We start from the raw sequence: 26,240 nt of genomic DNA on the forward strand, positions 1-26,240 counted from the left end.
TAACCTACAAGGAAAAGAGAACAAATTCTGGGATTTCCGAAGAGAGCAGTTGTCTGAATAGCAGGCCTAACAGGAGTGGAGCTGTTTGTAGAGGTGTGCCCAGCAATCCCACTCGAGTGGGGAAAGCTGTTCCAGGCATACACACTTTCATTATTCCTCTGCCCCTCTACTCCCCATATTGTTTCAGAAAAGCAGAATAATAAAAAGACATCATTTATCTTCTTAAATATAGTACAGGGAATTTAGAAAAGGGAGAGGTTACCTCTGTTTGATGATATTCACTATTTGTCACAAGGAATAACTTTTGATTTGGTGACTAATGCTGGGGAGAAGGGGTGTGGAAGTTCACCCCAGGAAGAGGTGACCATGTCCAGCAATCATTTGTTTTATAAAACAATGCTAGGCCCTGTGCTCCTAACTCTGTGTCTCTCTCCAGAGACTCAAACCCACATGATCCATCAACTCTCCTTCGCACATCTCTCCTGAGGTATCACACAGGTAACTTGCATTTGTTATGACACTTTCAAACAGATAATAAAGAAAAGAAGTTTATTATAGAGTCCAGGGCTCTCTAATTAACCTAAGGGTGGGGGGACACAACCAGAAGAAAGCATAGGTTTGGTTGACAGTCTGGGATTTTATATTCTCTCTGTTCCTTGTTTGCCTCTACGGATTTGATTTCCCTGCTCTGTCATGAATGTGGTCAAGTTTTCGGCTTCCCCATTGCTCTCAGGTTTATATATCACAACTCCAGCTACATGAAGAGACAGGGTCAATTCTCCGGGTCCCCGTTCCTCCCAACAAAGGCTAGCAAAGAATCAAAACAATCTGTGCCATTATGTCAGCCGCTAACCTATAACATTGAATAAACAAAGTAATTAGTGAAAGAATATGCAGACGGTAGGACAAATTCTTGGACCAATGACAAAGGGCAAGTAGGAGGAACTTGCATTTTGTCTAAAAGATCAGTGTGTTCTTTGGCAGTGATTGAACTCTTGCCTAATCAACAGTGGCAAGTGGCTTGAAGGTGTCACTCCTTGTGACATGAGGGTTCTAGGAAAATTAACAGCAGAGGCATAGCAAAGACCAGCCTGGAATTGGACACCCCGCCCAGGGACAGGATTGGCAAAGTCAAGGAAGGGGCCGGATTTTAAAGGATTTGAATTCTGGATCATTAATCGAGCCACAGATAGATAGCATGGCAGACAACTCAGTATCAAAGAAGTTGTGGAAAGTGAGGAATTAGTTTTAGAAACACTTACTGGGACTCAACAGTGGATGAGGATTAGTAGAAAAAGTGAAATAAATCATCTTTTATAAGTACTTGAGGGTCCCGGAGCCAGGGGAATAACTCAACTCCCAAGTTTATGTAAGGAAAAGTGAACCTAGACATCTAGGGGGTGGGGTGAGGGTGTCCTATAAATAGATAGCAATGACTTCTGACTCTTTTCACTTGAGACTAGAGTTTTGTATGTGTATGCTTTATTATTCAAGATCAGGATATGGAGAATTGGTGAAAAATTACTTCCCTAATCAATTTACACATGATTTTTCAAGAACACTGACCACAATTTGAATCTTCATTTCTCATTGACTTGTATTATAATCTCAGAAATGGTTTTCTTTTACATAAAATGCAGTGGTACAATCAGCATACTGATAAACAGCTGTAAAGTGTAAAGAGGGGGAACCTTATCTCAGTGGAGGATTCCCAAAGTTACCTTTTCTTAAAAAAAAAATTAACACACACACACAAACACACACACAAACGTGCATTCAGAGACACCTGTTTTGAATACCATTTCCTTTGCTCATTTTTTCTATAGTTTCATTTCTCTCTCATTTCTGAAGGAGTTGGAAATGAACAGATGCATGGAAATGGAGTGCTATATGTTTATGTTTCCTATCTCTTTGTGCTCAAAGCACAGTGTGCTCTTTATTATTCCTTTTCTGGTCTCCATATTATTTGTTAAATGCCACCACTTACCAGAATACCTACCTTCTCTTTGAGCCTTGAAGGCTCCAAACTGGATCCCATAACTTTCATGAAGCCTTCTTCAGCTATTCTGCCATTCAGTGATTTCTGTTGTTTTCCTGAGTGTTTTCTGCTCCTAAAGTCTACACACTCTTTAGTATTAATTTTTATTTATATCTTTTATGAGAGTTGTTTTTCCTCCTAATTGAGATTGTTGGACTCCAACTCTTGTGATAGTCTGTGTTGAGCAGTGATCTTCTTATGGAGAATATTCGTTTTTGCTTTGGGGTTAGTTTGCTGTTCTTTCTCTCGATTCTCCAGGTAAGAAGCTAAATCCTCAAGTTGTGCATATTCTTTTTTTTTTTTTTTTTTTTTTTTTTTAAAGGAAAGACAGAGAGAAGGAAGGAAGGATAGAAGGAAGGAAGGAAGGAAGAAAGGGAAACATCTTTTTTAAACATTTTCTTGTTTTTATTGTATTCTGTTTCTCCGTTTTTGGTACATGGGCTGGGGCCGGGAATCGAACCGCGGTCCTCCGGCATAGCAGGCAAGCACTTTGCCCGCTGAGCCACCGCGGCCCGCCCAGTTGTGCATATTCTTGTTTTTAAATTTAGGACAATAAATTTAGGGCAATAAATTTCCCTCTCAGCACTGCCTTTGCTGCATCCCATAAGTTTTGTTTCTTTTTTTTCCTCCCCCTCCATAAGTATTGATATGTTGTATTCTCATTATCATTCATCTCCAGATATTTATCTATTTCTCTATCAATTTCTTTCTTGACCCCACTAAATATTTAAGAGTGTGTTGTTTAATCTCCATATATTTGTGAAAGCTCTGGTTCTTTGGTTATTATTAATTTCCAGCTTTATTCTGTTGTGATGAGAGAAAGTGCTTTGACTAACTTCAATCTTGTTACATTTATAGAGACTCAGTTTATGTCCAGCTTATGATCTATCTTGGAGAATGTTCCATGCACACTAGAGAAGAATGTGTATCCTGGTGTTTTGGGATGTTATGATCTGTATCTGTCTATTAGATCTAATTCATTTATCTTATTCTTTAGGTTCTGTATTTCTGTATTTCCTTGTTGATCCTCTGTGTGGCTGTTCTATCTATAGCAGAGAGTGATGCATTGAAATTTCCCACTATTACTGTTGATATGTCTATAGCTCCCTTCAGTTTTTCCAATATGTGCTTCATGTACTTTGGAGTTCCTTGATTGGGAGCATACACATTTATGATCCTTATTTCTTCCTGGTGAACTGTTCCTTTTATTAATATGTAGTGCCCTTCTTTGTCACTTATGATGTCTTTACATTTAAAGTTTATTTTGTCTGCTATTAGTATTGCAGCTCCTCTTTTGGTTACAGCTTGCATAGATCTTTTTCTCTTTTCACTTTCAATCTAACTGTGTCCTTGAATCTAAGATGCGACTCTTGTAAACAGCATATAGATGGATTATGCTTTTTTGATCCATTCTGTCAGTCTCTATCATTTAATTGGTGAGTTTAGTCCTTTAACACTCAAAGTAATTACTGTGAAGGCAGTTCTTGACTCTACCATTTTGTCCTTTAGTTTTTATTCGTCAGATCTGTACATTATTTTCCTTTAAATTACCTTTACTCATATTCTTCAGTTCTGTGCTCTCCTCCAAACCTCCCTCTCCTGTCTTTTTTTTTTTTTTATCAGCTGACAGGGCTCCCTTTAGTATTTTTTTTGTAAGGCTGGTCTCTTGTTGACAAGTTCTCTCAATCTTTCTTTGTCTTTGAAGATTTTAATCTCTCCCTCAATTTTGAAGTATAACTTGACTGGATAAAGAATTCTTGGTTGAAAGCCTTTCTTATTCAGGATTTTAAAAATACAATACCACTGACTTCTTGTTTCCATGGTGCCTGTTGAGTAGTCTGAAGTCAGCCTTATGTGTTTTCCCTTGTATGTAGTAGCTTGCTTTTCTCATGCTGCTTTCAGGACTTTCTGTTTCTCTTCAATACCTGAAATTCTGATTTGTATGTGCCTTGGAGTGGGCCTGTTTAGATTTATTCTATTTGAAGTTGCTGGGCCTCTTTGATTTGCATATTTGTATCTTTCATAAGGGTTGGGAAGTTTTCTCTGATTATATCTTCAGCTAATTTTCCTAACCTTTACCCTTCTCTTCTCCTTCTGGGATATCAGTAATTCTTATATTGTATGCCTTCTTGTTGTCCATCATTTCCCTAAGATGCAGTTGCATTTTTTCCATCTTTCTTGTCAGTTTGTTCTTTTGTGCATTCTAGTTTTATTGTTCTAGCTTCTAGCTCATTTATTCTTCCCTCTGCTTCCTTGAATCTGCTATCATGTGTCTCTAATATATTTTTTATTTGGTTTACTGTATCTTTCATTTCTATGAGATCTGCCATTTTTCTGTTTAACCTCCTGAATTCTTCTTTATGATCTTCTAGTGTCTTCCTGATATCCTTTATTTCTTTATAAATATTCTTGAGTAGTTGTTCCATATTCTGTGTCCCCTCTGGAATTTTGATTTGGTTATTTGGCTGGGCCATTTCTGCTTGGATCTTCATGCACTTTGTGGTTTTCTGTTGTGTTTGGAGCATTTGATTATCTTGATATGGTTATTTTGAAAGTTGGTTTTCTTCACTCAAAAAGTTTTGTATTTACTTAATTTTTGCTGAATGTTTTCTTTTGCACTTTGTCAGTTATTCTCTGCCAAATCAAGGTCTGGATCTCATGTAGGGGATGCAATTCAACTTAAAGGTCTATTAGAAGCTAGGCCAGGATGCATGGGTATTCCAATGGCAAAATGACTGCCTATCATGCAGGAGACCCAGGCTCAACTCCCAGAACCCAGGGATCTGCAGTCCTGGGAATTTTCTCCCCATTTCCTTTCTTGTTTCATGGAGCAGGAGTGAATTCACTCCAGTCCACTCCACCATCTTCTCAGAAGTCCCTCTTAACTGTTTTTGTCTTAATGTTCTTATATACAAAATGAAAGTAAAGGTATTAACAGTTTGTATTCTATAATAAGTTAAGTTGTGTGGTACACTGCATAAATATCAGCAGTGATTATCACAGCAAATTTTGTTTGTTGAGAGATGTTAACTTTGCAACCCCTGAAACTTGACTGAAATAATTCCACTGATGTGAGCATACTTAGTGCTACAATGGAACAAGAGTACACAGATAGCGTGAACCGACTGAAGTGGACCTGGTCAGGGAATACACTGTGGAGGAAAGGAAAAAAAGAAACAGCAACAATAAGTCTTTTGAGAATGTTTTTGTAAAGGAGAGAGAAGATCTAGCAAGGAGGCTGGAGGGAGATACAGGTGAAGGAAAGCTTTAGTTTACCTTTAATGGGAAGGAATTGAACATGTTTAAAAGTCAATGACAATATGTGAGGGGGCATATATGAGAACTCTTTACTCTTTGCATGATTTTTCTGTAAACCTACATGTCTTAATAAAATGTTAAAAAAATCAATGACAAAAATCCATTTGATAGTAGCAATTGAATATTAAAGAGAGAAAAGTAGTACTTGATAGTTCCTGAGGCTGCTGAGAAGGTTGGCAAGGATAGCAGTGAAGGCATTTTGGGGGGATTGGTCTAAAGCAACACCAAAGTCAACTTCACTGTAACAGGAAGGAAGGATGAGGAGAGCTGCAGAGAGTTTTGTAGATTTGGTCTTGCATGGTTAGGGAATTTGTAAGAATGTTATTGGAATAATATAGACCATAGAATATAAGTTAGATAAGAAGGGAAATGAAGAAAGTTAAAAAAAAATGGCTGCTAGATTGGAAGAGAGCGATAGATCAGAAGAAAGTAGAAAGAACAAGGATGTTGTTTTTGAAGAGTAATCACAACAAACAAGCTAGAAGGAAAGGTGGTCACCAGAAAGTGAGGCACTTAACTGGTGCTTTTGGGACTAGAGCAACTCTAAGGTTCAAGTTGTAACCCAGGAGTTATGTTCGGATGTAGTGCATTGAAGAAAGTTATTGGAAATATGGTGGTTCAGGAGCTGAGAAGACAGGTTGTTAAATAGGCTGTCCATTTGATGTTACAGTTCCCCAAAGAGATGACAGATGGCTAGGAGAGAAGATGTGGTAGTCTGATAGATGAAAAGGGGTGACCAGAAGATCTGAAACTCAGAGAGAGAGGAATGGGAGAAAGATGTAGAGTCTGAAGATGTAGTCTGGGCCCCAACAGAGGGGGGTGCTTCATGAGAAAGGAGGAGACCAGCAGTGGGGAAGGAGGAAAATAACAAATTTGCTTTCTAACTTTGATGCCCTGAGGTATGAATAATCAGTCATCACTGTAGAAGTTTGCAGAAGAAGTAATACTTTGAGGGGGAAGCTGGGGTTCAGGTAACGTAAGATTGTTATTCAATAAGTCTGGCAGTAGACTGAGATTCTACATTTCTAACAAGCTCCTTGGTGATACCTGTCTATTGATCTCAGACCATTACTCTTTCAAGAGATTAGGGACATATTTATTTTGGCAGATGTAGAAGACGGTGGGAAAGCGAAGGGTTGAGCAACCCTTCTTTTGGTGTTAACTGAAGATAGCAGGAATCATATTAATTGACAATTATTGGACTTACTATGTGCAGGGACTTTTCTATGTGCTTAACTCATATACTCCTCCTGACAACCCTTTTAGGTGGGTAGTATTGTTATCCTCTTTTACAGATCAGGAAACAGAGGCATTTAAGGCTGTGGAGCTGGTAGAGATAGAACCAGGATTTGAATGCAGGCAATGTTGACCAGAGATGATATGCTTTGCTATTTATGAGAGTCGTAGAAGTTTTGTTTCAACAGTCTATATGAGGAGAGAGAGCATTGGTTAGAGGTCTTATATCCCTTGATAGGTACTCCAAAAATATTTGAATAAATTAATAAAGTATTTCATTGTTACAATAATCCTACAGAGTGAGCAGGATATGGTCTCTTAGATGAGAATTCTTTCTCCCACTTTTTGCAACTTCAATTTTCATAGATATGTGAATGTGGTTCTAAATTTCAGTAGCTGTAAGTATTCATGGACAAGCTAAATGCAGTCATTTGCTTATTTGTTCTCCCAGATCTTGCTTGTGTATTGGGAGCAGAAGAGTGGCAAAACACTTCAGTTCACCTAAGCTCCGCCAGGTTACACTTGGATAAATAGCTATTCTTATCTTATTCTTATTCTTATTTATTCTTATCTTATTCTTATTCTTATTTGTCCAAACTTAGTGTGTCTTTGTGTGTGGACACTTGATACTTGTGAATCTTCCCTAGAGTTCTTTGAGATACTTGGGAACACTAGGATGGACTCATGAAACAAAAGTTATATTTATGATAGTTGGAAAATAATATTTCCATCCACATCAAGTTGGCAAGCTAATCATGTTATTTTGGCAAACTGATCACATTCTTTCCAGCTCAGTTTTTACTAGATATCTTCCTAAGGGAATCTACAAAGAGGGTAGGGAGTAGAAAAGTTCTTTATCTTGCATGAAGAAAATCCCTAGTATATTCTTTTTTTCAAGGCAGTCACTCATCTAGAAAGGTGGTGTTATCTAAGGAGGGGATCCAACGGGTGATTAAGACTCAGCACAATGATAGGGAAAGTCCCTTAATTCATACCATATTTAGCCAGAAATTTCTTATCGTTGGTCTTTATTTCCAAAGTTAAAGAGCTGGAGGACTTTCAAAGCTCATATTTCATTATTAAATAATCTGGTCTCAGACCCGTGCTAGGAAATATGTTCATGGCTTAAAGGGGCAGAGGTCCAAAAATTGTTAAATAACAAAGATGCTGGTGTCAGAATTAAGTTTAAGATCAGTCACATTTCTAAAATAGAACTCTGGAAACAGTAAATGTAATGAAAGATAAAGACTAGGCAGAAAACTCCCCTTTGGAAGGTACCCCTGCCTTCCTCCTCCCAGGTCTGGTCTTTCTGCCTGGAGAAGACCATCAAACACCTCTGCACGTCGTCTTCATAGACAGCAGCTTCAGCCTTTGGGAATGCTTGATGCAGCACACATTTTAGGGGAAATGAAATACATACTCTTGTTCACCAGTGATACTACATGAAAAGTATGCATTTGTGCTAATATCAATAGACAAACCAATGCTTTTTTTTATTGAAAGGGTAGTTTGAACACTTCTGCCTTCACTGGGTGCTATTATTTTTCACTTGGAACAGTGCAGCTAGAGTAAAATTGCAATTAGAATAAAATCCAAACTCCTTGTATAATGTAATCCCTGCTTAATTCGCTGGCCTTATTATGTCCTACCCTGTTCGCAACATGAAAGTCCACCTCCCGGCTTTCTCTCTTTTACGCACACAGGGTACTCCGCTGCCTGAAACGCTCTTCCTCAGACCTTCATGTATCTTCGCTCAAAATGCTTTGGGTTGGTGGGCCACAGTGGCTCAGCAGGCAAGAATGCTCGCCTGCCATGCCAGAAGACCCGGGTTCAATTCCTGGTGCCTGCCCATGTTAAAAAAAAAAATGCTTTAGGAATGCCCTGATTGCTAGTTTTTAGATGATGCCTTATTTAAGTATAGGGTATGTGCTGTGGTCATTTGGTTTTTGTTTTGTTGCCACAGTGACCGATTATACAGCAGTGCTTATTTAGTATTTTCAAGGAATTTTACAAAAATCCTGACACTTAAAAATGTTTGTTAGTTTTGACAAAAAATGAATGTTTAATAAAACGTATTACAAAATAGTTTATAAAAAAAAATCGATGTCTAGATGATCATTATGGCCTAATATAGGAATATTCTCTGGGGCTTTTGAAGATCTTTCCCTTTTCACTGGATTATCCAAAGCTTCATTTTGAGTTCTATGATCTGTTTTTTATAGTCCTATTAAAAAAATAGCTATTCCTCCCTGTCAAGCTTTTTCAGTTAATATTTCATATTACTTTCAGTGACTACTCAAGCAGGTCTACGCCCCTTTTCTAGTTTTTTGCTTTGATCATATTATGTATTAGAGAAATGGATTACCAAGCCAGTAAAATCATGGCCAAAATAAGAGAAAGTGACCCTAAGTTACTATGAAATGCATTTTTAAAATTAAGTGCATGCATATCAGTGCTAGTTATTTATGTTTTGGCTTCTTGGGGGTGTTTTCCAGTTTATTTCCAGGTTTTTTGATTGCATGATTATTTCATGGTTGATTGAGATTGCTGGCTAAGTGTCACATGACTATTACTATTTTCCTTTATTTTAAAGTTCCATATGATTTTGATCATGTCATCATCATAAACATTTAATCAAGATCAGCATATTGTTTTGATCATGTGGTATGACATCATTTAAAAAATATGTGTATGACCCCTGTATTTCATTGTCTTAGAGGGACTTTCTAAGGAAAAGCATGATTTAGAATCTCTTGGAGCTTAAAACAAAAGTGCTTGTTAATTAATTAATAATATATGAGAAGTATGCGTGACATTACCAGCTACTGCCCAGTCATATTGTTGCATGGGTCAAAATTTAAGCACTTTTAGAGTATTGAAGCTGCAAACCATATTTTAAGCTATGGCTCTAAAATATCAAGGCCAGTTTGGTGCTACACCATGAATTCATGGAGCTTTTCTTTTTTTAACTGAAAATATGCTTTTCTTATCTTAATTTATGTATTACACATAACATGTAATGCTGGTAGTATATCTTATTTCATAGAAAAGAAGTAATATGTTTTAAATATTAGGTGGTAGAGAAATGCTACAGAAACTGTGTGGCTACAATGAAGAGCAAAGCTTCCAAAAAGGCTATTTTCATTCATCTCAAAATATAAATAAGTAGGGTCATATGTTCACTTCTTAGTTTAAATTCTTCAGTAAATTTGCATTCAGTCACAATTGACAGCAATACTTCAATGTAAATTTCATAGTTCCTGAAAGATTATTCCCTCCCGAAAAATTCGCCGACAGACTATAAACACAAAAACGACAGTCTTTGGAGGTTAAGGGTAGTTAAAAAGAAATGCAGTGGGTTTTATTATTATTTTTAACTAATACAGCTTAAAATATTTATCTGATGTGTTCAGCCCTGCATATTAAATGATTCTTTATCAACTCTCATAAGGATTCTCTGAAGTCTTATGCTTCAGTCAAAAGAACATCTAATTTCTTGCTTGTTGCAAAGATAAAAAATATTCTTGGAAACTTTCCCGAAGAGTGTTTTTTTAAAGAATGTTTCCTATTTCTTTCCCTTTGCATTTGGTTAAGGTGGGGAGGAGTGGGCAAGGCAAAAATAGAGATCAACCGCTGCATGAATCTCAGCTTATCCTTGTTATATATAAGGTGTAGGAGCCAAGTCTCCATTGCACTTCCCGCTATCAGTGACCTGAAGGCATTTCTCTGTCTAGTTATCGTCCTATAACAGCTCCTTTCTTGCTGGGTCATTAAGATCCTCTGCAAGCTCCTCTGACAAGTTCTGCCTCTCAGGAACTCAGGATTAATACTTCAGGGAGACTTTGGGAATTCCTTGTTATGAAATTGATCTAAGAAAGTTTTTCTTTCTCTGCTAGTGTCAAGAGCGCAGGGCTGCTGTAGAGTAAGTCAAGCTAACATAAACAAATGCATGTATATGCATTTTAAATCCACTCTCTCTAGCTTTTCTCTTTTCTTCCATCTTATTTAACTGGCTAATTATCTCTCTAGGAGATAATGTTATCTCTCTAGGAGATATCAATATTAGACTATGACTGATACCATGGTTTGGAAAAATATTTCAATTTGATTTAGACAAAGTTGGTGTTACCCTAAGGTGATTTTTCTATCAACTTTCTAGACACCTTCCGAATTGACTGGAGGTATCTTTAAATAAAATATTCTCCTTTCTCACACTTCACCTTTATTAGTGGAGAGAGCCCTGAATGGGTAGATATGCTCTTTGAGGAAGCTACTGAACTTTTTTGGGTTTTGGTTGCTCTATCTGTAAGATAAGAGTTTTGAATTAGGTAATTGCTAAGGCGAGTCCATCCTGTCTATGCCACGAGATGCTCAGTAAGCATCGCACTTACATCCATTATTAGATTCTGCAACATGATATATGTGTTAATTTTGCCCTTATGCCCATATATCTGGGGCAGCATGTTAAATAAATAAGGATGATTTTCTCTGACATGCATTTGGCTGGAAAAGAGCATATGGTTTACTAACTCTGCTAAGGTTCCTCTGGATTCTCTAACTTTTACTTAACTTGATAATAGTATTTATGATGAAAGAGAGAGAGCAGGATGAATATGAAGGGGATGTATGTACCAAGTTAAGTGACACTGTTATGTTAAAATCATAATGATTCTTAAGATTATCATCATGAAAAAAATGCCCATTTGCTTAAAAAGATTGGCAGTTGGAAGCTAAACTGTGAGAAGCTCTGTGTAGTTCAATGAAAAGAGTAGGAAGAACGCTATGTAAACAAAAACTCAAAATATATTGGAGATGCGGGGGAGGAAAAGAAAGATTTTTTAAAAGTTCATACCAAACGAGAACAGACTTATTCTGTGCACTGTGTTAAAAAAAAAATTCTTGACAATAATATAAGGCATAACACCAACTATAAACCGTCATTGGCAATCATTTTTAGTTTAGCTTCCACCAATGAGTCAAGAGTAAATATTCAGCGTGAAAGTAATTATTCCAACATCACTCTCAGATCCCTTATTTTCTGTTAAGTGAATTAAAGGAAGCAAATGGTGCCCAATAGCCCTATAAGAAGTGAGCAGTTGTTCTATGCTATAGACGGGAGCCAAGTGTGGGAATAGTTAGGGGTGGGGGAAGTGGAGAGTAAATTAGTCAGCCTTTGGAGACGGATTATCTCCTTTAGGCCCTTAGGGTGCCATTTAGTAGCATCTAATGTTAAAGGTTTGCACTAATTAACACCCTCAGATCCAAGCATTAATGCAGGCCAAAAGGGGAATGGTTTCCTCTGCAGTCCTCAGGGGGAATAAGGCCTATTATTATTGTTTATAATAAAAGATGGTACTTAGCCCACACCTTTGATCCAAGCTCGAAGACTTTATTATTATTATTATTTTTACTTTTTCAAGCACTCTCATTAATCCTAGCCCCATCACTGGGATTAAGTGTCTGAAATACTCTATCATTAACTCCATTTTTGAGAGGAAGGGACAAGCCCAGGGAGGCAACACTTGCTTAGGCCAAGTGAGTCAGAAGTGAAAAGGGGACAAGAAATCAGAATTCCTGGCTTCCTTTCTTGGCTAAAAATACCTTAGCTGGTGAAAAGATGTCAAGAATTGACTCCAAACCTCAGCAAATGCTATTGTTCCTCTCTCTCATCCCCTTCTTACCCTCAGTACTTTCATTTGATGGAAGAGCCATGGGGATTTTTTTAAAATGCAATTTTGTTGAGATTATATTCCCACAATATAATCCATGCAAAGTATACAATCAATGGCTCACAGTATCATCATAGAGTGGTACATTCATCACCACAATCAATTTTAGAACATTTTCATTATTTCAAAAGAAAAAGAAATAGAAAAAAGAAAACCCAAAACATCCCATACCCCTTTCCCCCTGTTTTGTTTTGTTATAGCTGCTGGAATGCAATATACCAGAAATGGAATGTCTTTTAAAAAAAGGAATTCATTATGTTACAAGTTTATAGTTCTAAGGCTATGGAAATGTCCCTACTAAGGCATCCAGGGAAAGATACCTTGACTCAAGAAAGGGCTAATGATGTTTGGGATTTCTTTCTCAACTGGGAAGGCACATGGTGACATCTGCTGGCTTCCTCTCCTGACTTCTTCAAACAGCTTCCCCAGAGGCATTTTCTTTCTGCCTCTCCAAACGTCTCTGACTGTGTGGGCTCTGAAGCTTTTTCCAAAATGGTTTCTTCTTAAAGGGCTCCAGTTAGCAACCCCACCTTGAATGGGTGGAGACATATCTCCATGGAAACCACCTAATCAAAAAGTCCTACCTACAGTTGGGTGGATCACATTTCCACGGAAACAACTTAATCCCACTCCACAATATTGAATCAGTATTAAAGAACAAGTTTTTTTGGGATACACAACAGTTTCAAAATGGCACACCCCCTTATTATTTTTTAACAGTTTTATTCACATGCCATGCAACTCAATCTAAATGTACAATCAACGGCTTTTGTTATAATCACATAGTTGTGCATTTACCACTACAGTAAATATGAGAACATTCTCTTCTTCTGAAGAAAAAAAGTCTATGGGGCCTTTTTGAAGTGTGTCCTTCCCCTATGATGAATGAGGAGGGTCATTGGTTCACTGGGTGCCAGTACTTTTCTTTTAAAAAATATTGCAAATTAAATACTTAGAATAAGTGAATACATTAAAGACAGAAGGTAGATTGTAGGTTATTGGAGCTGGAGGAGGGTGGGTTGGTGATGGGAAATTATTGCTTAATGGGTACAGAATTTCTGTACTCATTTCATCATCTGTTTGGGATGATGAAAAACTGGTAGCACATTTTGCAAGTGTAATTGATATCACCATATTTTATACAAGGAAGTGGCTAAATGGGAAATTTTGTACTGTATATATTTTTCACACACAGATTGTTGCCAATCCAGTCCTTCTATGACATATTAAAACTCATGGTGTTTTCAGAATACATTCTAAAGAAAATCCACTTGTGAAAGTCTTAAAAAAGGCAATCCCCCTTAAACCTTTAATATCACAAAAGTCCATTCCAGTAATGGAAGCAACTGAAATTTCATGAAGATCATTGAGTGCATAGACATGTGAACACTCAAGAACCTGTAATCTCGTTGATGAGGTAAATGTCATTTTTGCCTCATTCTCCAAGTGCATCCCTGAATTTTCCTCTTTGATTTCCAAACAAAGTCTTGATTCTTTCAAGTTATGGTATTTAACTGAGAGCTGATCTGTAGTTTAAAAATAGAAGACTGTATCTTCCATTACAGATTGGTCTGTAGCAGTCCCCCATGGGAGATGAGATTCACTGAGACAATTTTAGGTTTCCTGTACTTACTAAGCATTGCAACTTTGGGAATAGGGATTTACTCATCATAATTTGCGTGATTAACTTGTTAGAAAAATCGTTTTTTTTGTATAGAAATAAATATAGCTCCCTTCTCTGGTTTTCTGTGTGTGTTCCTACTACCGGATGACTATTGAGTCTGCATTTAAATCTATAATATTATCAAATGATTTAAGAACATGAGCTTTGAGGTTTCATGTTGAAGGACATTGGACAATTTAACCTCACAAAATTTAAAGGTCTCCATTTAACTCTTTGGGAAAAGAATTGTCCTTACCACATAGCAGTAAATGAGGTAATGTGTTTAAAGTGCTTAGCACAGAGCCTGACACATAGTAAGAGCTTCATCAATTATTGGACATTATTATTAATGCTTGATATTCTTGACTTATAAACAAAACAATTAAGGTTTTAAATACTTAAAAGCATACTGAATGATACTTGACAGTGGCCACAAATTTCGATGTTTCACCCAACTCCTTTTCCAACTTTGAAGGAACAAGAAGGGCTCTAACAAATCTATAAAATCTCTCTCTGAAATATTTTCAATGATTATAAAGTCTACAACTTTCCTGCTCAGATCTCTCTTCTTGTCTACAATAATCAAATCACACTTCAGACAGTTTCTAGAACTCTTTTAATGTCCCAGTCCTTGGGTTGTCCCATATAATCAGATAATAATTTCTACCTCTTAGCAGTTTCTTAGAAGTAAGTAAGCTTAGAAGAAGTAAGTAAGATATGGACTTTCTATTTTGATCACACCTATTTTATAATTCATATTTCTATTCCATGTTATTAGAAGGAGTAGGCTATTATTCAGAAGAGACTCTATTGCTGCATATCAGAATCAGCTAGGAATGAATCTTAAAAGTCTTGATGCCCAGACAGTACTCCAGATCATTCCGAGAATCTATTGGAGTCAAGTTTCCCAGGTGTTTCCATATAGAGCTAGGTTGAGGCCATTTGTAGCATTGGCCCTACACTGAAGCAAGCATCAGAATTATGGAGGAACTGGTGATTCCAGAGCTCTATCCTCAGAGATTCTGTATTTAGTAAGTCTAGGTTAAAAGCCTAGGGATTTTCATTTTTAATAATCACAACCCTCTCCTCCTAAACGATTCTGATTCATTTAATGTTCATTAGAACTCTTCAGTGATACCATTTTAAATTCATAAGGTTCTAAATCAGAATAAAAGTCACACCAAGAATACACATTATTCAGTCTCTTCCAAGTTGCCATATAAGGAACTTCAGTTTGCTTTCAGATATGTAGCAAAAATTTAAATTAGCACTCACAGTTTTGGGGCTGGCTTTTTGTGAACCACTATGAAGCTGTGTTTATTCACCAGACAAAAGGCCAGAGATTGCTGGTGATATGTAGAGGATCTCCTGGGAATGTCTCTAGAGATTGTCTGCTCACTTAGCTGGGTTTTGCCCCTGGGGCTCAGCCCATTGTTTTTAACTAATTTTATTAAACTTAAAAAATAAGCTCTCACCATAATTATCTCTTAAGCTGCTAACCATTTACTGAGATTTCTATAACTTTACCATGGTTTCATGAAATGAAAACCACTCTGACTTTCCTCATGTGATGCCCTTACATTTAACATTGGACATCCTGTGTGCTTTGTAATAAAATACAACTAAAGTTTGCACATGTTTAATTTTTCTCAAATCCCCTCTCAGCTTCTTGGGTTTGACATTCCTTGGAGACACACCATGCATTTCCCTTCTTGTGAAATCTGAGCTGTGAGCACATTCTGTGTTTAACCCCTGCCAGCTAGACTCCAGTATTACTTGTTCTTGGGAAAGCCCAATAGTTTATGACTTTTTAAAATCCTTCTTTCTCTGAGTATCAAGCCAAGTATAAGTATCCAAAATAAACCTTTTTAAAAAGTTGTTAGAGCCTTTAGATTTATAGGGTAAAATGAGTGTAGTGTTCACTAAAAGCACAAAATACACAGTATAATAAATCAGCTTTATACAGAATTAGGGTAATTAATTGATGGGGCAACATGATGGTATCATGGGCCCTTCTACATAGCAAATTTATAATTTAAGGCCTGTGGAACTAAAATTTTGTAATCTGAAAAGGATAAAGCAGATTGAGAATAGACATTTCAGCTCCTCATCCTTGATTCTTAGAATACCTTACTTTAAGTGGTTATTTAAGCAGCTGCTCTCTTCTCTACTGTTCACAGTATGAAGTCTTGTCTTGAACATCACTCTCAGTGTCTAGGGCAGAGGTGTTCTGATTAGAACTAGTTTCTTGTTGCAGGGGTCACGTATAACTCTGAAAGAAAAATCTTCTTGGTGACCCTCAGGGCAAAGGTAAGTGGTGCCCCACTGAACTGAGGTGGGACTTAGTCAGCACACTTAGTCAGGAAAACACAGATTTGCTCAGAATATATTGGATTCTCTCTCAAACTCAGCTATATGAGAGAGAACTTAGGTGAAGAGACACTTACCTTCAAAACCATCCATTCATTCAATAAATATTTTAGGTCACTTATTGTATGTCAGGCACTGTTTAGGCATTGGTGATGCAGCAGTGAACAAAAATCCCTTTCTTGGTGGAGATTACATTCTAGTAGGGGAAGAGACAATAAGCAAAATAAAAAAGTAAGCTACATAGTATGTAAGGTAGATGTTAGTGCAATGAAGAAAAATATGCAGCAAAGGAGGAGAGGGAGTATGGAGAATTGTTGCAATTTAAAAAATAGTAAGCAAGCAAGGCCTTACTTTGGTGACATATAGAAAGAGTATTGTAAGGAGAGAGAAGAGCATGTGCAAAGGTCCTGAGGCAGAAGAGTGCCTAGTTATTCAAAGACAAGAGGCCTGGAGTTTTAGGTTTAGGCAGAATCTCCCAGTAGTTGGAGTTATCCAAGTGGACCTACTTTGCCACTAATTAAAAATGCTTACTCACTAGGGTTGGGGATGGAAGACCTTCCTAATATCCATCTTCTTCCCAGTATCCTCTTCTCCTCCATTCCTCCTCTTCCTTCCTCTCTCCCAGACGCACTCATGGTGCCATCCTCTGATGAAAGTTTTCGTCTTACAGACCTCCCAGTGAGGGAGGTAATGATGTAGAACTAAAAGGTGAAGGGTTGTTCCCAAGGGAACATTCCAAAAGATAATCCCAATACTGCATATGAATACACCTCTAGCCACATGAAAACCACAGAGAGGTAATTTCATTTGATAACCCAACTCTATAGTGCAAGTTTCAAATGCCAACTTGAGGTAGAAGATTGGCTTGTTATTCTGACCTAGTGAGAGAAGGGGTCCAGCTGGTATGGACTTTTCTCCAGGAGGTGCTGTGGTGATGTAGGAGGCAACCCACAGGCTGTGGTAGCAGACATGAGCTTGAACCCTAATGACAAAATCAGGTAATTATGTGGACTTCAGTTTTCTCATCATTATTCCAAGTTTTTGTGAGGGTTAACATGTCATTGGTAACTGGAGGCCGGCAAATTGTAGGATTACCCCAACAAATCTTTTGGCATGAATGGTGAAAGGAATCCAATGAAAGAAGAACAGTGAGAAGGAAATGGAGTAAGAAGACAGGTTTTTTTCCCCCTAGGTAAATGGAGAGTGGAAGATATTTGTAAGATGAAAGCAAGAAGCCTGTAGAGATTAAAAAGGTAAAAGGCGGTGCCCTTTCCCTTTTGCAAATTCCAGCAGGGAAGGCTGTAGCTAGGACTATTGTCATCACTTCCTCATAAAGCTGTCTTTGTGCCTATTGTGATGAGGCAATCATGAGCAGACTTGGGGTGGGGTTTCAGTGGCTACTGCAGCCTGGCAGTTCATGTGTATCAATAATTATCTTCTGGGTGTGGATTCAGTTGCTGATAACAGCTGTATGTTTAACTAGTGTGATTTATAGCCTGTGAACATGATCTGTCATGAGTAAGAATTAGTCTGAGTCAATTTTAGAGAAGAGAAGACTTTCAGTTTGGTCTCTCTGAACTTTGATGACAGTGGAAAGATGGTCCCATATCTCTTACAAGGAAACAAAAGAATGAATAGGAAGCATTTTGTAATTCCTGGCACATAGGAAATGTTGAATAAATGGCTATTGGCTGTGATGGTAATTACGATAATATATTATCTACCTATATTTAAGATGTTATTGATTTTTTTCTAAATCAGGTATAGTATCAACTCATTTAAGAATCAGATAATACTGCATCAGGGAACATTATCACAGCTAGAAAAATAACAAAACAGAAAATGATAACGCATCTTAATTGTTTTAGGCTTGGGAAAGATAAACGTGTATTTAACCAAAAAACTTGCGAACTTTGTGTACATGAAAGTACAATATTCGTATCAAAGCAGTTCTGGACCTTCTTTCATTCTGGTCTCTCAAAATAAAATGCAGCTCTTTAATTTATCCTCTTGTGTCTTTTCAAAAACAACAAAAACATCTGAGTGGTTTTAAACTGTAGTTCTTCATCATTCAAGTGAAATGAAAAGCTGCTGCCTTTTATAATAGATGAAGTAATCTATATACCTAGGAATGGAAACAAAATATCAAAAATAAATAAAGCTCCCTGTACTTGAGAACTGTGTGTCACGGAAAGTCCAGTCAGGACAGACTGATTTCCCTCTTCTTGGTCTAGAAGATCATGATACTTACGGGGGAGAAAATGAAGGAAATTTGGGAAAATGATACAAGCTTTTCCTTCTGTCCTCTAAAACTCATGAACTTGTGTACAAGAAATTGCTCTGTTATTTTGTTTCTTAATATATGCTAGGTGCTTCAATAAGTTTCCCACAGTGAACATGCACAATTTTCTTTTATAAAGCTCCCATTTGCAAATGAGAAAAGGGTTTAAAATATCTATCTTGCATAGATATTTTAAAGATAGCACCACATATACCACCAGAGATTTGAACTTAGGCCCATGTGACTAGAAAACCAGTTTTTCCTCCACTTTGTTGGTGCATGACCAAGAGGTTTTTCTCTTTTCTCTCTACTTGATCTTTACCCGCCATCTGTACTTTCCCTGCATTTACTGCCCCTTATCTCTTTATAGTATAAAGATTTTTAGAGATCAGAACAATTGTGGACAAAAAACACTATCATGAAAGAAGTTCCTCTAGAATACTATGATTCAGAGTGGGGTCTTGAACCAGGACTTACATACCACCTGGGAACTTGTTAGGCCTTCAAATTTGGAAATTAAACTTAGAAATTAAAATCGGTGACACATATTAATGGTTAACTATGTCAGTTCATGGGAAGTGCTGAAGGAACCATGCAAAATGAAAATCAGAACATCAAGTCTTGACCCTTTTTTATTTGTTCACCTAGACATTTCTTTCTCATATTTGTGAATTTTGTCCACTTTAATGTTTGCAGTAGTTTTTTTTTGAAGGAGACATGCTTGTCATCCACATTCATTCAAACCTTAGAACTTTGAATGCTCATCAGAACTTAGAACTACTTTCTTGGCATGTTGTCACAATGAACCCTTAGATTTATTGGTATGAAATATGAATCTTCATTCTAATGGTAAACAACTATTTTCTAACCTGGAGTGAATATTTTGGAAGTGTTTTTGTAGCTTACTGGTCATAGATAACTGTCTTCTGCAAATCCGTGTGAGCCCCTCACAGTCTGATATTACAATCAGCAGTCATTCCCTCTGATGTATAACAGAGAAAAGGCTGAATATGGACCGGCTCTTTTTGTCTTTGAAATATGATAATTGACTGAGAAGTAGCTTTACCTGCCTGACTCTCATCTATAGAAGGTTGGAGGGAAAGTTTTCACACCTCTAAGGTCTGGAATTCATTGGGATACCTCTGGTTTTATCTCAGCTCACGCAGACACTATAGAAATATATTTAAGAAGAACACACACCTTTCATTTCAAAGTTATTTATGACAATTCAAAATCCAGAACTTTTGAGAGATCATGAACTTTTGACTTTTCTTTCTGGAAGAAATGAAAAAATGGAAAAATCTTATTTCCATCTCCAATATGGGTTTAATTACTTTGGAGCCTTCCCCTGTGCTTTTGACCTATTTGGCAGTCCACATTTATGAATCACCTGAAAAACAAATAAGCAAGCAATTATAAATGATTTCAAAAGAGAGATAGGATTGTGGAGCATTTGCTCTTAACATATTTTTATTTCCGCTGGGTGAAGCATCTTAATGGTTGGAGAATTGGTATTTGTAAAGGTGACATTAAATGTAAATTGTTTTTCATTATTATATTTAATTCTGTATGACATTGGCTGTAAACACTCTGGGTGGAACATCAAACATATTTCCAGTGAATGGAAATATTTACAGAAAGAGCTGGTTTTTGTCTTCCTGGGTGATAGAAAATTGTTGGTAGAGCCTTTGTGGAATTGAAACTCTGGAAGAGGGCAGTGATGAAAATAGGAGATGGCTTGAAAGTCAGAATTTAGAACTCCTAATCGGGCAGTCTGTCTTTTAATGAACGTGCTTCATCACGATGAAGGAGTAAATCAAGAAAAGACATAGCCTTCAGGAAGTAGTGATTGCAACTCAGGAGGGCAGTTAAAAGAATATACAAGAAGAAACCTGGGTGGCAGCCACTTATTCAGACTGGAGCTGGAGGTTTGGGGGTTCCTGAAAAGAGATCAACTGTAAAAAATAAAAGGAAGACTTGACAAAACAGGATATAACAGAGCAAAAAGCGGGAGTAGGGAGAACACATAGATGGCAGACATAACGGGGCATTTGGAAAAAATCCAAATATGAATATTGAAAATCATGTAAGTCAGGAAATAAGACAATTTTTAATTTCAGGAAAAGTAATTTAAGAAAGACAATGTAATCTTTAAAAAATCCTTTTTCTTGGGTCTGCAGTGAATAATATTTGCATTGTCTATTTCATAAACACTAATTATTAATTTAACTAAAAACAGTGATGTAATTATATTAAGTGATTGGAGGAGGGAAGGTTTTTGATGCCAGCACATGCAATCCTAGTCTAGAATAATCAGAAATCTACAATTAAGGTCTAAATTTGATTAGCCAAGAATTTGTCATATAGTTATATTATTTAGAAAAATGGAGATGACCTTCCAGAGAAACAGCTAAAAGAGTTAACAGCGAGTGATGCTGGGGAATGAGATTGGGTGTTGGCGTGGGTCAGGGAGCTGGTGTTTTTCATTATGAGGAAACTGGCTGAATATGTTGGTATATTCAGGACAGTTCTGGTTTATGTCTTGAGTCCTATGATCCCATTTGGCTTAATTATAAGTCTTCTGGTTCAACTTGATTTTTTTGTAATGAAATGGTTCCCTCTTTTCCACACACAGGTACCTGAGTAGTACTACAGTTAGCATGTTGATCATCGAGAATGTCTGTAACCCAAATTTCCTTGAGTGAGGTAGTGAATTTCTGCCTAACTTGTTGTTTGTAATCAGCAATGGATTTCACACCAGCCTCAATTTTTGTTAGATGTTTTCTTACTATGGCTGGTTGTTCTATACACTCAGGCACTGTTTTCTTCTGCCCTGGGGAATGATAATATATTCAAACTTTTAATGGAGATCTTTGACTTAATAATCAAATAGTTTAAAAGTAGAGGGGCAAAAACGGTAGCCATCTAATTCTAATCTCTGATAAAAAGAATGTGCATTTTTTTAAAATATGTGGACACTTGATTGACATTTCTTAAAACTCATGGGGAAAAATAAAGGAAATTTGGGAAAATGATACAAGCTTTTCCTTATATACTCTAAAACTTATAAACTTGTTTACAAGAAATTTCTCTGTTACTTTCTTGCTTCTTACTATGTTCTAGGTGCTTCTTACTATGTTCTATGCTACCCACATTGAATACATACAATAAATCTGAAAAAACTTCCTTAGCCCCATTTACAGGTAAGAAAAGGGGTTGGGGTTTATGCCTTGCACAAGACAGCACCATGCATACACAGCACTAGAAAGGGGGATTTGAACTTATGTCTGTGACTAGAAAACCAGTGATCCTTCCATTTAACTATTTTGTTGGTGCATGTCTGTGTTCTCTCTTTTCCTTCTAAGAGAATAGATGTTCTTTATTCACCATCTTTTCTTCTCCATTCCTATTCTCTGCCTTCCATTTGATTCTAGCCTGTATCTGCCATCTAGGGCTACAATGCCTCTTCTTTAAAGATTTCTAGGGGTCAGGACAATTATTGACAAAAACACTGCTGTGCAGGAAGTTCCTCTAGTATAAGGTGATTCAGAGTGTGGACCCTGAGCCAGCAGCATCACCAGGGAAATTGTTAGATATGCAAATTCTGCAACTCTGCCCAAGACCTACCAATTAGAAACCCTTGGCATGAGGCCGGTAATCTGTATTTAAATCAACCCTCCTGGTGACTCTGAAGTAGGTTAAAGTTTGAGAACCATTGCTCTAGGGCAATGCCACTCAAAGTGTGGCCCAAGACTAGTACCGTCAAAATCGTCTGAGATATTACTGGAACTGCAAATGCCTCAGCCCACTCTAGATCTATTGAGTGTGAATCTCTTGGGACAGTGTCCCAGTAATCGAGGGCCCAGGAATCCGTGTTTTAATAAGCCTCCTAGGAGATTCTTATGCCAGCTACAATTTGAAAAGCACAGCTGTAGGGATTATCATTCCCTCTTTATCCCCAAGAGGTGCATCTAGAGTTGAAACTCCCCCATTTACTCCTCTCTCATAGGAAGTACCTGTCTTCAGGTACTGTGCCTAATTAACATAGTGCTGAATTACAACAACTAGTTTATTATGAGCATTAGTTTTGGAATTCAAGTAAGTAATAAACTGACCATAGACATTGTGTTGCTAGGTTAGCACTTTGAGACTATGTTGATTAGTATGCTTATTCATTCCCCGAGGAAAGGAAACTCTCCCTGACTTCCCGTCAAATCCTGCCCTACAGGTATCCCTTTCTGCATCCCCTCAAAACACCCATAACCAACTGTGATAATGACATTTTTACTAGTGCTAAAGTTGGCTTTTCTTGTGCTTGTTTACCCCATTAGACTATGAGCTTCCAGAGGTAAGGGTCCATGCTTTAATTTCCTGTAAGAGGTTAAATAAACATGGACATTGCTATGGTTTTGTAGAACCCTTAGACCTAAAAAGAAGCTTGAGGGTCATGCATATCATAATCCTTCTAATATCTGCTGCATAGCATCTGGGATTTTATGGTAGGCAGTACAGAAAGGGAGGAAGCCATGTTAAATGGAGCATTGGCTTATTTGGCTCTCTTTATACCAACACATTTTGATAATTGTAGCATAGTTGGTCTTGCAATCATGTGGTGTAAATCCTCCAAGTTTGTATTCTTTTATAAAGCTTCTTTGTTTATTTGAAGTCCTTTTACTTCCCAAATAAACACACAAGTTTAGCAATTTCTGCAGAAAGAACTGTTTGAAGCTTGGTTGGGATTGCATTGAAGATAAAGATCAATTTGAGGAAAATTGACACCTTATAATATTGAGCCTTTCTACCCATAAACATGGTTTCTATCTCCATGTAATTAAATCTGATTTGATTTATGTCAATGATTCATTGTAGTTTTCAGTGTACAAAATCTCACACAGATTTATCCTTACATTTTCATGTTTTACATACTATTGTAAATGCTATACACTATTAATATCAATTATGATCATTGCTATTATATAGAAATGCAATTGATTTTTCCATATTGACCTTGTGTCCTGCAACTTTGCTAAACTCATTAGTTCTTGTAACTTTTTTGTAGCTTCTGTAGGATTTTCTATATAAATAATCATGTATTTGTGAATAAAATATGCACTTTTCTCTTCCAAATTGTATAGATTTTCTTTTTCTTGCCTTATTGCACTGACTAGAACCTCTAATAAGTTGTATAGAAGTAGTGAGTGAAAATATCCTTGCTATGTTACCTATCTAGGGGGAAAAACATACAGTATGATGTAGGGTTTTTTTTTGTAGATATTCTTTAAGAGGCTTAGGTTGTTCATTTCTATTTCTACTTTCCTGAGAGGTGTTTGTCTCTTTTAAATCAGGAATGGGAGTTCAATTTTGCAAATTTTTTTTTGCGTCTATTATTATCTTACTATTTTCTTTTTTAGTATGTTAATATGGTGAATTCCATTGACTAATACTTGATTTTTAAACCAATCTTTCATCCCTAGCATAAACTCCACTTAGTTATGATGCATTATCCTTTTCATATATTTTTGAGTCAATTGCAAAAATTTTAGAGAATTTTTGTATCTATGTCCATAAGGAATATATAGCCTATAGTTTTCTTTTCTTGTAGTATATGCATCTGGATCTGGTATCTAGATAAGGGTGGTCTCACAGACTGGGTTGGGATATTTTCCTTCTCCTTTAGTTCCTGGAAGAATTTATATAAAATTAGTGTGATTTTTTTCCTTAAATGCTTGGAAGAATTCACCACTGAGGTCACCTGGGCCTGAAATTTTCATTGTGGGGATGTTTGTAAGTGCAAATTCAGTAGATATAGTACTTCCTAGACTATCTATTTCTTCTTGAGTCAGCTTTAGTACTTTGTGTCTTTCAAGGAATTTATCCATTTCATCTGCGTTTTGCCTTTACTGGCAAAATGCATTTTACCCTTGTATTAACATCTTTATCTTTATAGTTATGTCATTCTTCTCATTCCTTATCTTAATGATTTGTGACTTCTCTTATTTTTTTCCTGATAGGTCTTGCCAATGGTTGGTCATATTTTTTATTGATCTCATAGAGCAAGTTTTTGGTTTTGTTGATTTTCTCTATTGTTTTGCTGATTTCTGTCCCAGTTTCTATGATTTCCTGTCTTCTATTTACTTTAGGTTCAATTTACTCTTTCTTTTCATAATTTCTTAAGGTATAAGCTGAACCTACTGATTTGAGACCTCCCCTTCCCCTTTATTTTTTCTAATATTGGCACTTGGTGCTATAAATTTCTCTCTAAACACTGTTTTAGCTGGATTGCACAAATTTTGATATGCTTTGCTTTCATTTTCATTCAGTTCAAAAGGGGTCCCTACTTTGAAAATGACTTTGTGACTAATTAAGGTCATATTTTCCACTCAGACAAGAAATGAGGGCATTTTATTTTAATAACAGTGGAAGCCTAAAATGTTGTATGGGAGCTATATATTATTTGAGGGGACTGATTGATGCAAGGGGGAGGTTGTGTCAGACACCTCTTTTGTGACACTTTTGATCTTTTGGTTTCTCCTATTAATGAAATCCTTGTCCATTTGTCTCACTTAGCTGATGTAGCCACTGACTTCAGAAGGAAAATATGACAGTGCCTTGCCTTATGCCTGTGCTATGTACCTTTTACCTGTAACCTGTGATGTCCTTGTTGCTGTTGAGTTGTGAGACTCTGTAGAACTTACTTGTTTTCCCAAAATGTGCAACCCGGAGGTTCAGGGGACTCAATGACAAAAGAACAGAACTTTGATCAGTGAGAGATGTACAGAGGATGTAACTTTCTCCCTTTATCTTCTTCAATGGTATCCTGGTCAGATTCATGTGTCAACTTGGCCAGGTGGTGATGCCTGGTTGACTGGTAAGGCAAGCACTGGCCTGTCTGTTGCTATGAGGGCATTTCATGGACTTAAATCATGACCACATTGGTGACATCTACAGCTGATTGCATTTGCAATCAGCTAAGCATAACTCAGCAATGAATGATACTTAATCACCAGAAGGCTTTTAAAGAAGACTTAGAAGAGATAATCACTCTTCCTGCTTCACCAGCCAACCTCTCCTGAGAATTCGTTGAGGACCTTCATTGGAGCTGCTAGCTTGTGTCCTGCCCTACAGACTTTGGACTCTACTTCTACACGGTTATGTGAGACATTTTTATAAATTTCATATTTTCAGATATCTCCAGCTGATTCTGTTTCTCTAGAGAACCCTAGCTAATACAGATGGATTGTTCTGAGATACTGGTTTTATATAGTTTCATGGAAGATGGTTAGAGAAGATAAAAAAAAAATCTGTTGTTTTTGATACCATACCAAGTGATAAATCACTCAGTTATATCAACAAACATCTATATATGTATATATATTTCCTTGCAAATATACACATATATGTAGTTTCATACATATATGAAAAATATGAAAGTTGGACAAATAGAAAAAAGAAAATATCACCCATAATTCTATTATCTAGAAAAGAATCTGTTGGCATTATAGTGTGTTTATCCTATTGGGGGTTGTTCAGCTCCTTGAATTTTCAGATTTATATATTTCTCCAAATTTGATACATTTTTAGCTATTATATTTGGAGCTACACTTT

The 26,240-nt window shown here is 36.8% G+C and overlaps 1 long non-coding RNA gene across 4 annotated transcripts in view; it reads left to right on the forward strand.

Annotated features, from left to right (window-relative positions):
- Positions 1 to 19,430: 19,430 nt before the first annotated feature.
- LOC143666062 (uncharacterized) overlaps positions 19,431 to 26,240 on the forward strand; it is a 139,347-nt gene continuing 132,537 nt past the window's right edge. For 3 of the 4 annotated variants that reach the window (XR_013167351.1, XR_013167349.1, XR_013167350.1), the window contains exon 1: positions 19,444 to 19,484. This is a non-coding gene — a long non-coding RNA (uncharacterized LOC143666062). Of the gene's footprint in view, positions 19,485 to 26,240 lie in introns of all 4 variants that reach the window. The other variant, XR_013167352.1, reaches the window with a different exon arrangement.

This window comes from Tamandua tetradactyla, chromosome 22 (assembly GCF_023851605.1).
Source record: "Tamandua tetradactyla isolate mTamTet1 chromosome 22, mTamTet1.pri, whole genome shotgun sequence".
Lineage (NCBI taxonomy): Eukaryota > Metazoa > Chordata > Mammalia > Pilosa > Myrmecophagidae > Tamandua > Tamandua tetradactyla.